Raw genomic sequence first — 9,412 nt, 5'->3', positions numbered from 1 at the left:
GGGCACCCAGAACCCATCATAAATTATGTGAACTTTTATCATGGTGCCTCGACAATGCTAGAAAGTGTCCCAGTTGCGGTTAATAGAGGTATCAGGCAATAAGTTTCCACCTTGCATTCGCAGAAAACATCGCGATTTTCTCGTCACGGGTTGCAGTCCCAACCAAATGCGGTGGTGGAACAGCTAAGGAAGTCGGGCCTAAATGTGAACGCAAATAAGTGCACAAGCTTCCAAATTGTAGTGGATGGTCATAGAAAGATGTGGCTTGTCGATGAGGATGGGCGGACGTTGGTGCGTGGTCGGTTGATTCCGGCCCTGAGCGTGACGGGCAAGGTTTCCTGACAGCAGCAAAAGAAAAAAAAGGGGTGAAGTCGGATACGACAGGCTGGTCAAAAATCGTTCAGTTCTGGCTGGACTTGATAGTTCCAGAATTTGAAAAGTACTACGCCCCTCAACAAAATGAGGGCGAGTCAAACTCGAGATACCGTTCTGAAAACCCACCTTATCGTCAAAAACAGGATGGCGCCCCTATTCAACAAGCAGCATGTTGTGTTCATAGACAGGTACTATTCGTCGCCAGCTCTATATACATCGATTTGGCAGCACACGGTGCTGGATCATAACAGAAAAAATATGCCAGATCAACTGAAGCCTTCAAATTTGAAGTTGAAGAAGGGTGATGATCCTGTTTTCATGCGGTCAGACAGGCTACTTTCCTGTAGGGGAGACCGGGGATACCTCGGACCAGGTATTTTACGTCACAATTAGGTATTGTTAAGACACTTTTACAAAAGCTTTATGTCTCCATCAAACGTTAACAGAAGCTTTGGAATTAAATCATGTCTGCTTAAAAAGTTATAATCGAAAAAGTCAATTTATCAGTGAAACCAAGTTTTATTCAAATATGTATTCTTGGATAGGCCAATGATGATTTTGTGTAACTTTCCAATGTGATGGGTTGTGTTGTTGATATTCCTCCTGATTCACTAAATACAGGTACAAAGGTTGCGAAGCTACTACGGAAAGAGTTTTTATTTCCTAAAGGACATAGTCGAATGTCAAGCATTTCGCCATTTTAGAAACTGCGTTTCAATGCCGAGACGTTTGAGTGTCTCTAACGGCATTGTTCCAACGAGGTATAAAACTGTAAAAACTTCTTGTTAATTATAATTGTGTGCAAAAACTTGCTTTAGTAGCCATCAAGAAGAATTACATTGCGAAGTTGAAATTGCACATTCCAATGCAGTGCTAAAGGTAGTTACAAACATATGTAGTGAATAAAAAGTATATACTTGCTAGTTCATTTATTCCACCGTTTTTTTTTGCAGCAAAAGGGTGAAAATATGCTACACCAGTTCAAAAAAATCATTTGCATTAACTTTTAAGACCTCCTCGTTCAACTATTTTTCTGCAACTAATGCTGGCAAATTTGAACAGACAACTAATTTTCAACATGATGCTTTGTGTTATTTTGTATCAAAAAAATATTTGAATAAGTTTTGGTAAATGGAGAAACTGATGATGCCGTTTTAGGCGAAATATATTTTTCTCAATAAATCGTTCTGAGCTGTCTAAAGATCGCTGTGTTGGGATTTTAATACATTATTGTTGATACGGTGTGCGATCGACAGCCTGCCAGGGGCCTTTGGTTTTTTGATCCAGTTTTGATTTACTAATCACATTAAAAAAATAACCGTTTTTAGACTGTCTGAAGTTCTGGTATTTTCTAAGTTTGAAAAAACGTACACATTATGTTTACTAGATGAGTTTGGGTATGTAATTTTTACAAATAACTTAGTACCATGTTGAGAAGACAAGTAAAGCAATTCGAGAAAGTCTTAAAATGCAGGGCACTGGTTTAATACAGAAAACGAGAAATTTAGTTAAGTTTGTGAAGACTGAATTGAATGAAGTTGTTTGTTCTAGAAAAATGTATGTATATATCTATTTACGTCAAGCAGAGTGCCAAGCAAGCCACACAGGCAGATACTAAGGAAAACATACAGGTAGTTCAGTTAAGTGGTATAGTTTTTTGTTATAAAATGAAAACAATTTTTCAGTGGCCTGTTAAATGAATCAAGCAAATATGTTAGTCGAGAAATTTGAAGTTTCAACATTAACAAAATTCTTTTAAGTGTTTCATTTGTTGTGTGCTTTAATTTAAAATATTTAACATTTTATTGTTTTCAAAGACAATTCCAAAAGTCACACACATTGGGACAGCTCATTTACCCCCTACATCAGTGTTTCTCAAACTTTTTCCAATCACGTACCGCTCATTTGTTTTTTAATACACTGCGTACCACCGTATTACTATACCATAACTGTTATGACATACCACCATTGAATAACAATTTAGCCAATATCACCAGTTGCTTGGATTTCTTTATTGTGCATTTGTGACGCAGTAGTATCAACGTGAAATTGTTGCACTGTTGAAGTAATTCTGACATCGTTTATTCAACAGTGCAACAATTTCACGTTGATACTATTGCGTCACAAATACACAATAAAGAAAACCGACATCTTGTATTTGCAGCAAATTGTACAGAGTAGACTAAATCGCGTACCACTTGAAAAGCTCTCGCGTACCTACATTATTGAACAAAGCAAAATTTTGGAATGTCAACATGCAAAAGATCGCAACAAGTTGAAAAATCAAAGGCGTCAGACCTCCATTCCTGGGCAGGTATAAGATTGCTATGAACACAGAAGAATATAATATTTTAAATTTAAAAGTTGCAAGATCACCAGAATCCTTGCAAAAGGCGCTTGTAAGCAAGGAACAAAGAAAAAGAACTGTGGTACATTAATTTTTATCAGAAAAATTGCGATATTTCCACACTTTAAGGTAACTCTTTGATTATTTTAAAGTATAAACATAATATTGGTAAACAAAGCAATTGCATTTTAGATACCGTCAAAGTGTTTGAGTAAGATGAACACTGCAAGTACCATTATGAAAGAATTGCTAAAAAATAACGATGGGCATTTAGTGAAGGAACAAACTTACATCATTCGCTTCCCCACATATAAGGATCATGCAGGCCATGTTGTAGGAGAAGTAAGCATGTTGTATAAACAATCACTTTTACTGTCAACTCAAATGTTTGTAATTTTTCTTGCTTGTTTTCTGTTAAGGCGGCTGGATTCCTTTAACCTGTTGATCGCAGGGTAATTAAAGCAGTATTGACGAAATTAAAAGAGGTCTGAGACACTACGTCTCCTATGAACTATTCAAGCATGATAAACCATTGCCTACTTCGAATAGAAGATTTTTCCCACCAAAAAGGACATTCAAAGTCATTATTACCACGCATTTTCCAAAAATTGATCAAGCCAATGTCCAGTGCTTGGTAGATGAATGGGTTATGAAAGTAGATGCTGAAGATAAAATATTCATTCGGTCGTATGTTGCTGGCACTGAAACAGTGTAGTTGGTGGAGAAACAGCACCTGTCATTCAATCAAAACAAATCATGCTGTTCATTCATCAATTTGCATGGCAGCGTAGATTGCTTCTGCGCTACGGCCAAGACATATGTCTAATTGATGCTACCTACAAGACATCCAAATATGCACTCCCGCTATTTTTTCTCTGTGTAAAAACAAATGTTGGGTACCAAGTTGTGGCCAGCTTTATAACACAGAATGAACGACAACAAGCACAGAAGCGATGGGTAAAAAGTCTGAAAACCAAGTTGGTTCAGGATGAAGTTCTTAGTCTTATGAGAGGGATTGCTAGTGCCTAATGTGAGAATAGTTACAACAGGGCACTTCATCTCCTTCAATCAATCTTGGTTTGGTAAAACAATTTAAAACTGCAAAAATACTTTACAAACATTTGGCTGAGGGAAAAAGAAGTAGGAATACTTTTCAAATATATATATATATCCTAGTGTCATTAATACACCCTTTCTTTAGCGATGGTTGTGGCAAGTTAAAGGTTTTGATTCGCAGCAACAATGGCGTTGAGAGACAAAACCGTATTCTCAAAGAATGCCATGTTCAATTTAGGACAGATAGGTCATACAAACAAGAAAACTTGAGATCTTCTGGAAATTACCGAAGTTACAATGCAAACATTCCCAACTTCCTTCGAAATCGACCAAAAAAGTTGGTAAAACATTGCATTAAACGTTTAGGAGAGTCTGCAGGCAAGTTCAATTTGTAGAAAGGGAGGTATGTTTACTGCGGTAAGCCGTTCATCTTCAGAAATATACAACATAAAATTTGGCAATGATAGGAATTTTCCCAAGTGCACATGTCATGATTTTTTGCACAGTTTTTTTACCATGCAAACATATGTTTGCAATTTTTAACAAGTGTGCAGATGTTGGATGGCATAGTCTGCCAGAATGGTATTCCAATTCGGTTGAAACTTTGAAACAAGACATAAATGCAATCGAACAATATTCCCGTCGAGAATGCCTTGAGCTCAAAGGTGTGTCATATCATAATGAGGAAAACACTGATAGTTGCAACTGCCAAAAAAATAGATGTTACTATCAGCAAAAGTGACATCAGTATTACTCACAGATTGGCAAGAAAGCAGCAGCAAACTCCTGCACCAATCATAGTTGAATCAAATGTATGGCAATCGATCTAAGCTCTCTGCACTTAAACAGGAAAACCGACGTAGATTCAGCATATGTCTCAACTACATATCACATAAACTAAGTAATCGTGTGTGTTTGCTTCATATTCCGTCACCCAAATCCCGCACCGATTATTGTTGCAGCGCATTCTTGTCAAGTACAATTCTGAATCCATAAGTATACAAAACCCAATCAAAAAAAGCCATTAACAAATGTGGAGGCGCACAACCTCATAAACAAATTACCTAAACCTAACTTATCGCTTTAAGTTGTCCCGTAAACCAGTGTTTTAAAACCTTTTTGAGCCACGGACCTTTTTTTTTTTATTAAAAAAGTCTTGCGGAACACCAAACAAAATTTAATACAATGCAATAAAACAAACAACACAACTACAATACATTCAATCCAGTTTATATCAGTGCGAGATCTGGGCCTGTTTGGATGAGCACAAAGTTAGACAAACGCGAAGCTCTTCTTTCACAGTTTTCAATCGCTCTCGTTAAAACTCATCTCACAAAGATAAGTTGTTGAGAATGGAAGCAAAGTCAAAATAGCCTTGTTTGCCACAACAGGGAACTCCTTGGAAGCCATCACCCAAAGGTAGATCGAAAAATCTTAATCTCAACGTGCGATCTTGTCCAAGTTGAATAAATCCTTCTTGCTCCTGTACAGTCATGACTTTGTCAAAAGCTGTTGCTGAGCTATACGGATCCCTGACCCAGTCAAGGCGCTAAGAATATCAAGCCTAAATTATACATGCACTGTAAATATGTATCAGGAGGTACTGATATCAAATTTACATTACAACTTTTAGCAACAGAATTACCATAATTTTCTAAGCTTGTTTGTTCTTGTCCACCCAGGCCCAAAACAGCTGATGCTCGAGGACGAATAAACATAATGCAGCTCCAAACAACGTTTCCATCACAAACTATTGTCAAAATTCATGGTGACCTACATATTACAAAGGTTAAATAGTAAGAAAAATTAACTGACTGTTCTGCAATATTGACAACACTAAGACTTTCGCACATGTGAACATTGGGATACTGTAAAAAAACATCATTGCATTTACATCTAATTAGCAACCCAAGTGGATAGATGGTTATGGTTTTATGATTCAAATTTGGGCTGCAACTCTCTATTTGCAGAACGTTGGTCTAACACATTATTGGCCCATTGTTTGACCATACGTGGGCTGAAAGAGTAGCAAAAATCTTAAAATACACTCAGTTGCAATGTAGTGTCAATCCCAAGTCTTTTCAGCACAATAACAATAAAAGTAGATACATATATACCTGGAATCCTTCTTTAATATCCTCCATATAGCAGTTTAAGCTACCTATGACAACTTTTCCAGGAAGTTGTTTTATATTTTCCAATGAAAATATTAGTGCCTTATCACGAGGTGAAACAGTCGGTACAGGTGTATATATGAGAATACCATGTATATTTTTTACATGGTTCATGCCCTCTTATACTTGTCATTCCCATGTTATATCTGTTATTTTAATTTAAGGATTGAATTACCTGAATTAATTCATCGCCAATATTATTGCAATACACATCCACAGATCATTAGTAAAATAAAACACGAAACGGTGATAGCGTCCAACAATAGAGCGATAGATTCTATTTTCCCGCTTTAAATCGCTAATTGTGTCAGCTAACTTGCGCTATCTAACGACTAATTGGGTGTTAACAGGTAAGTTTCGTAACATGTTTTTTAGGTCAATCGTTGTGATCGCTTTCACATGATGGCGTAATATGTTTTCTTGAAAGAATAGGCGGAAGGAATTGAAAGCAATATGTTAATTTCTAAGCTGTTGAGTGTTTTCGTGCTTATTAATTTTAAAAGCATGCGTGTGGCATTTTCAAAACTGTCAAGTGTTTTCCCACGCAACAATGTGTTATTGTTGGAAAATAGTGTTTTATCATTCATACTACCGGGAATTTAGATTGATTTCTTGCTTTGTTCACAACCGATTTCACATTAGCTAGGGAAGCCGTTTCATGGGCTGTAGTTGGCGGGAGAAATCAGTTAGAAGGTTTCGTTCAATTTGGAAGTTGCAATACGTGCGTTCAGTTTTGGGTATAATGGAAAACGCACAGCGTATGTTTGTTTGTCCTAATTGTCAAACGAAATTTTGGAATGAAGCACAGTTATCCAGACACGTCCTTCTCTGTGACGTCGAGAACGTGTGCGAACACTGTAAAAAAAGGTATTTTGTTAAATTGTTTTGTGTTTCTGTGTCGTTTTTTTTGTTACAGCTTTAGTACCAAGAACAACTTAAAAGCGTCACGTAAAGCAAAGTTGTACCAAGTTGCAGTATCCGCAAAAATCACAACAAACATTTGCGAATGCTGAAACTCCGACTGAGCAGGTGACGACAATCGACAGTCAAGCGAATGCGGGGCGCCCGAAATGTGTGACACGATTGAGGTAAAATATAATTGATGAAATAAAAACAAAACTTATGTCTTTCGTAATGTTGTCTAGATGTGAAAACGGGCCACCGGCAGAAGTAGGACCATGTAACATTGACACCAACACTGCAAAAAAAATTAGGTTGTAAGATATTTGTATGATTTTTTTGTCGGTTATAACAAAAGTTTTTTCTGTTGCGAAAAAAATACTTCCAGTATTGGTCAAGCTGTTGATATATATTAATTTGTGAAACTACCAAGTCGCCGAATACAGATTTTTCTTCACAGGACGTAATGTAAGAAAAGATTGTTTGATGTAAAAACAAAAAATTAAATGTTGTATTTACATTGTTTTGCAAGGTTTTTGCTACAAGGCAACGGCGAAAGCTGCGGTGACGAAACTTTTTTTTTCGGAGAAGGTCAGAATGTTTCAACACAGACCGAGAATGGATTTTTAAACAATCCACAATACATTGAATGCAAAACACCGAGTGAAAGCGTTCCTCACGAGTTCTCCGTTGAAAAGGTGATAAATTGTGGAATTTGGTTCAACACTACATCCTGAAACATCGGAGACTGCTGAAACAACAACTTTGATGAATCAAGAGAGGTTTGTCACCGCGCGCCGGATCATGCAATACAATTATTTCTATTTTGTCGTTTAATCTTATAGTCAGTTGGATGTCTCTCGGTGCTCTGAAGACTCGGAATTTACACTTTCTCTGATCATAGCCTGCGACGAACTATGGTAACCACTTGTTTGTTTGTTTTTTATTTTAAAACCGGAGTAAGTTTTTTTCTTTGGGTGGTAACTTTTTTCTTTTTTTGCCTTTCCAGCGACGAAGCCTTAGGTAAAGATGAAGAGAGTGAAAATGTTGTTTCATTTTCACCCGAGACTTCAGAACAGCGCAGAGGGGTAGGTGCGTGTTTTGTGTAAATTCTTATCTCTGTAGCAGACCATTGAAACGGTTTGTGTTTGTTCTCAGTGGAAGAAGCGGCGAAGAAACTGGTGGCTCCGTCGCGCCTTCATCCCGGTCTGACGTTGACGACCGCAGCGCTGTTATCAGCAGCCATCTGGTATCTGACAATTGGCGAGCAATCCAAAACTTCCAAAGACAAGGGAAACTGACCAGTGTTTATACTTACCGCCTTCCGCTTGACTGGGCTAGTGACATTGTCAATGAAATATTATCCGCAAGAAGTGAAAGGTTTCGTATTAATGCGGGTTTTGGGTATACCCTGGAAAATCTCTCGGGGGATACACGTTTTTTCCACTAGAGTCCTAATAATTTCCAAGTCTTCCCAGCGCCTTATACAGTTCGCACGCGTGATGAGTTGTTAACGTTTTTCGCCGCTTTGCGAGATGTGAATGTTTCAGAAAAAGTTCGATTGGAACGACAGTTAAGGAGGTTTTAAACGTCAGCTTGTATGTTTATTATTTGTCATCGCCGCTTATTGGTCATGGTGTCGAATTGCCTCTGTACGTCGCACGAAATACAGGACTGCGTGCGCTGAACAAAACTCCCGACGGTCGTCGTCTTTATAGGGATAATTTGTGCTTTTTCAGATGTCTTGCGCTGTTTTTGAACCCAGCACGTTGAGCAAAAAAGCGCTATTTTTCCCGGTGTGACATTGGAAGACTTACCCAAGAGAATGTAGCCCGTCTAAGTGAGAAGCAAAATCCAATTTTAAACCTCAACTTGTTCGAAACCCATTTCAGTTTGATCCACGACCTAAACAGATACTGTTCAACATACTGCTGTCGGGTTTGCTTAGCTTTACACCGTGTAAACTGTGCGCAGCACCAAGCCACCTGCACTATGCTGACGAAAGAAATTCATAAGTTTGGGTATTTTTCTTCTCCGAAAAGCATGGCCGAAAGACTTACAGACGCCGGGGTCGTGGTTGATTTATCGATGAACATGTCCCCATTCTTCGTTTGCTTTGATTTCGAAAGTTATTTCTCTACTGCGAGTCTTCCCCCTGCGGCGCCCAAAACCAGATATGTAGCGGAACACTTACCTTTGAGTGTGTCGCTTTGTTCTTCTGTCCCCGGGTATGAAGCACCGCGATGTTTGGTGTCGGAAGAAGACAGTCAGGAGTTAGTCGAACGCTTTGTTGATTACTTGCATGAAATTCGAAATGCCAGCTCAAAGATCTTGCTTCAGCGTTTTTCGGGCGTCATCAGACAGTTAGAGACAGTTGTAAACGTGAAAAATGTGATCGTGAAGAGCACCCGTTGTCCAAACTGCAGAGTGCGATTTTCGTTTCCCTCTTTGAAACGGAACAATCAATATTTGTCTATAAAAACAGTAGATACATTGACCACATAACGGGGGCATCGACGCAAACCAGATTATGACGTCACAATCGCTTTCAACAATGGAC

Source organism: Ascidia mentula, chromosome 2 (assembly GCF_947561715.1).
Source record: "Ascidia mentula chromosome 2, kaAscMent1.1, whole genome shotgun sequence".
In the NCBI taxonomy this organism is placed as follows: domain Eukaryota; kingdom Metazoa; phylum Chordata; class Ascidiacea; order Phlebobranchia; family Ascidiidae; genus Ascidia; species Ascidia mentula.
The sequence above is the reverse complement of the archived record's forward strand: the minus strand, read 5'-3'. Positions refer to the sequence as shown.